A 5336-nucleotide genomic window follows, 5' to 3' on the forward strand; every position below is an offset into this window, starting at 1 on the left:
TGCCTCCTGTCTATCCCCTTTCTTGTATATCGGGACTACGTTAGCTGCTTTCCAAATATCTGGCAGTTCCCCTGTTGCCAGTGATTTGTTATACACTATGGAGAGTGGTAGGCTCAGTTCTCTTGCTCCTTCCTTTAGAACCCAAGGGGAGATTCCATCTGGGCCTATAGCCTTCGTCACGTCCAACTCTAGTAAACACTTCCTTACTTCCCCACTGGTAATCTCAAACTCTTCCAGTGGTTCCTGGTTAGCTATTCCCTCACCTCTGGAATTTCTCCTTGTTCTAAGGTGAAGACCTCCTGGAATTTCTTATTCAATTCCTCACACACTTCCTTGTCATTTGTAGTGAATCCTTCCGCCCCTATCCTTAATCTCATAACCTGTTCCTTTACTGTTGTTTTTCTCCTAATGTGGCTATGCAACAATTTAGGCTGAGTCTTTGCCTTGCTTGCGATGTCATTTTCGTATTGTCTTTCTGCCTCTCTTCTCATCCTGACATATTCATTCCTGGCATTCTGGTATCTTTCTCTGCTCTCCAGTGTCCTGTTATTCCTATAGTTTCTCCATGCCCTTTTACTTTGCTGCTTAGCTAGCCTACATCTTTGATTAAACCATGGGTTTCTCATCTTCCTTTCTCTGTTTTCCTTTTGGACTGGGACAAACTTGTTTGCTGCGTCCTTGCACTTCTGCGTGATGTAATCCATCATATCTTGGGCCGTCTTTCCCCTGAGCTCTGTTTCCCATGCTATATCTGTTAGGAATTTTCTTATCCCCTCATAGTTTCCCTTTCGGTATGCTAACCTTTTGGTTTCGGTATCCCTCCTCGAGTTCAATAACCCTTCTTCAATCAAGTACTCAAACACCAGTACACTGTGGTCGCTCATTCCTACTGGGTCCTCAAAACCGATTTCTCTTATGTCGGAGTCGTTCAGAGTGAAGACTAGGTCGAGTCTCGCTGGTTCGTCATTGCCTCTCATCCTTGTGGGTTCTCCGACATGCTGCGTTAAAAAGTTGCTTGTCACCACCTCCAATAGTTTGGCTCTCCACGTATCCTCGCCTCCATGCGGTTCCTTGTTCTCCCAGTCAATCTTTCCGTGATTGAAGTCGCCCATGATGAGCAGGTGGGATCTATTTCTACAGGCAGCAGAGGCTGCCCTCTCAATTATAGTGTTAACTGCCTTGTTGTTGTTTTCATACTCTTGACTGGGTCTCCTGTCATTTGGTGGAGGGTTGTATATTACTGCTACTACTATTCTTGGTCCTCCCATTGTTATGGTGCCTGCTATGTAGTCTCTGAACTCCTCACAGCCTGGGATGGCCATCTCCTTAAAACTCCATTCCCTTCTCATGAGTAGGGCCACTCCGCCTCCTCCTCTACCTTCCCTCTCTTTCCTTATTACTGTATACTCCTGGGGAAACACGGCATTCGTTATGATTCCAGAGAGTTTTGTTTCAGTGAGTCCGATTACATCTGGGTTAACTTCTTGTGCTCTTTCCCTTAGTTCACTTGTCTTGCTTGTGATCCCATCTATGTTCGAGTACATCACCCTGAAACTGACTCTCTTCTGCTTCTTTTCTGGGGGGGGACCTTTGGGATCTGGGGTGAGTGGGAGCTGGGGGGACCTGGCACGGGGGGATTGGTGGAGGAGGGAGGGCTCGGGGTGGTGGGGGAGAGGGGGAGGGTACAGGGGGTGGATAAGAGGGGGAGGGTACAGGGGGTGGATAAGAGGGGGAGGGTACAGGGGGTGGATAAGAGGGGGAGGGTACAGGGGGTGGGTAAGAGAGGGAGGGTTGGGGAGTGTTGTGTGTGTACTCACCTATATGTACTCACCTATATGTGCTTGCAGGATCGAGCATTGACTCTTGGATCCCGCCTTTCTAGCTATCGGTTGTTTACAGCAATGACTCCTGTCCCATTTCCCTATCATACCTAGTTTTAAAAGTATGAATAGTATTTGCTTCCACAACCTGTTCCCCAAGTGCATTCCATTTTTCTACTACTCTCACGCTAAAAGAAAACTTCCTAACATCTCTGTGACTCATCTGAGTTTCCAGTTTCCACCCATGTCCCCTCGTTCTGTTATTATTACGTGTGAACATTTGATCTATTTCCACTTTGTCAATTCCCCTGAGTATTTTATATGTCCCTATCATATCTCCTCTCTCCCTTCTTTTCTCTAGTGTCGTTAGGTTCAGTTCCTTCAGCCGCTCTTCATATCCCATCCCTCGTAGCTCTGGGACAAGCCTCGTCGCAAACCTCTGAACCTTCTCCAGTTTCTTTATGTGTTTCTTCAGGTGGGGGCTCCATGATGGCGCGGCATACTCTAAGACGGGTCTCACGTAGGCAGTGTAAAGCGCCCTAAAAGCTTCCTCATTTAGGTTTCTGAATGAAGTTCTAATTTTCGCCAGTGTAGAGTACGCTGCTGTCGTTATCCTATTTATATGTGCCTCAGGAGTTAGATTAGGTGTCACATCCACTCCCAGGTCCCTTTCTCGAATCGTTACAGGTAGGCTGTTCCCCTTTATTGTGTACTGTCCCTTTGGTCTCCTGTCACCTGATCCCATTTCCATAACTTTACATTTACTGGTGTTAAACTCCAGTAGCCATTTCTCTGACCATCTCTGCAGCCTGTTTAAGTCCTCTTGGAGGATCCTACAATCCTCGTCTGTCACAACTCTTCTCATTAATTTTGCGTCATCTGCAAACATTGACATGTATGATTCCACTCCTGTAAACATATCATTTACGTAAATTAGAAAGAGGATTGGTCCCAGCACCGATCCTTGAGGTACTCCACTTGTTACTGTTCGCCAGTCCGACTTTTCGCCCCTTACCATTACCCTCTGGCTCCTTCCTGTTAGGTAGTTCTTCACCCATACTAGGGCCTTTCCGCTTACTCCTGCCTGCCTCTCAAGTTTGTATAGCAGTCTCATGTGCGGTACCGTATCAAAGGCCTTTTGGCAGTCAAGAAATATGCAGTCTGCCCAGCCTTCTCTGTCCTGCCTTATCCTTGTTACTTTATCATAGAATTCTAAAAGGTTTGTTAGGCATGATTTCCCTGTCCAGAACCCATGTTGGTGCTTGTTTACAAACCCAATGCTCTCCAGGTGCTCAACAAGTCTTAGCCTAATTATTCTTTCAAGTATTTTGCAGGGGATGCTTGTCAGTGATACGGGTCTGTAGTTAAGTGCCTCCTCCCTATCCCCCTTTTTGAAAATCGGTACGACATTTGCCTCCTTCCAGCAACTGGGCAATTCTCCCGACATAAGTGACTCATTGAAGATCATTGCCAGAGGCACGCTGAGAGCCTGCGCTGCCTCTTTAAGTATCCACGGTGATACTTTGTCTGGTCCAACAGGTTTATTTGCATCCAGTGTTGTCAACTGTTTCATTACATCCTCTGCTGTCACCTCTATATCTGATAGTCTTTCATCTTGGGTAATCTCTTCTAACAATGGGAGCTGCTCAGGCTCGGTAGTGAACACTCCATGGAATTTTGCATTCAGTACCTCGCAGATTTCCTTGTCGCTTTCTGTATATGCCCCTTCTGTTTTCCTCAGTCTTGTCACTTGGTCATTTACCGACATCTTCCTTCTTATATGGCTATGTAGTAATTTTGGTTGCTTTTTCTCTTTGACTGCAATATCGTTCTCATAATTTCTTTCCGACACTCGTCTTATGTTAATGTAATCATTCCTAGCTCTGTTACATCTAATCCTGTTGTCCTCTGTCCTTTGTCTTCTGTACTTCCTCCACTCCCTCCTGCTTCTCACCTTTGCTTCCTGACACTGTCTATTAAACCATGGGTTATTATATTCCCTCCTGCTTTTTTCCTTTATTGTTGGAATAAATCTATCTTCAGCCTCCTTGCATTTCAATATGACTTGGTTCATCATACCTTGCACTGTTTTTCCTCTAAGTTCTTCCTCCCACTGCACTTCTCCCAGGTAGTCCCTTATCCTTCTGTAGTCCCCTTTTCTGTAATCAAGTCTCCTTTCCCGGACCTCTTGTCCTTTGGTCACAATTTTAAGCTCCATCATGTAGTCAAAGGCTAGGACACAATGGTCACTAGCTCCTAGTGGTATTTCATGTTCCATCTGCTCGATGTCTTCTACATTCTGAGTGATAATGAGATCTAATAGGCTGGGCGTATCCCCTCCTCTTTCCCTAGTATCTTCTTTCACATGCTGTGTTAGGAAATTCCTGTCAATAACGTCTACCAGCTTCGCTCCCCAGGTCTCCTCCCCGCCATGGGGATTCCTCGTTTCCCAATCTATCTCTCCGTGATTTAGGTCCCCCATGACCAGCAGCTTCGCTCTCATTCTATGCGCTAAAGTTGCTGCCCTCTGCAGTTCATCCATACATGTCTTGTTGCTGTCCTCGTACTCCTGCCTGGGCCTTCTACTGTTTGGTGGGGGATTGTAGAGTATCAAGATTACAATCTTCTTCCCATCCACTGTCAGAGTTCCATGTATGAAGCTTGTGCTTTCATTGGTACCCGGATTTTCCAGCTCATCAAACTTCCATTTCCGCTTTATTAGTAGTGCCACTCCTCCTCCCTGTCTCTGTGTCCTTTCTTTTCTTATCACCTGGTACCCCTCTGGAAAGATTGCATCCGAGATCATGCCATTTATTTTAGTTTCCACTATTGCCACTATGTCTGGGTCTGCCTCACTAACTCTTTCTTTTATCTCTTCTGCTTTATTGGCTACCCCATCAGCATTGGTGTACCAAACCTTGAGACTCTTCTTGGAAACTCGGGTGCCAGAGTTCCCCCTTTCACCAGGGGTCTGGGGGGAACTGGGGGGTGTCTGGGGGGCAAGTGGGGGCTGTGGGGGTGAGTGGGGGGGTGCTAGGGGGGTGCCTGGGAGTGCCTGGTAGGCGAATGGGGTCTGGGCATCTAGGGGGGTAGGAAGGGCATAATGGGTCTGAAAGTTAGGGGTCTGAATAGCATAGGGGGGTTGAGAAATAGAGTGAGACTGAGAGTCAGATAGAGGTTGAGAGGTTGGGGGGAAGAGGGATACTGAGGGCGGAGAGCTGAGATGAGAATGGAGCATGGGTGCTGGGAGTGGAAGAGAGGGTATATTAGTTAGGGGGGAATCGGGGGTAGGTGGGGGTTTTGGGGTAGAAGAGGGGAAGAGGGAGATGGGGGAAGGTGTTAGGGGGTCACAAGGTGAGGGGGTTAAATGTGGGCTGGAGGTGCATAGGAGGGGTGAGGGTTGGGTGGGGTTTGGGGGTGAGTGGAAGAGGGGTGCAGTGGAAGCTGGGATGGAGTAGATGGAATTGAAGTCAATGGGGTAGAAGGGGCAGGGGAGTGGGAAGGGGTATTTGGGGA

This window comes from Procambarus clarkii, chromosome 3 (genome assembly GCF_040958095.1).
Source record: "Procambarus clarkii isolate CNS0578487 chromosome 3, FALCON_Pclarkii_2.0, whole genome shotgun sequence".
NCBI lineage: Eukaryota > Metazoa > Arthropoda > Malacostraca > Decapoda > Cambaridae > Procambarus > Procambarus clarkii.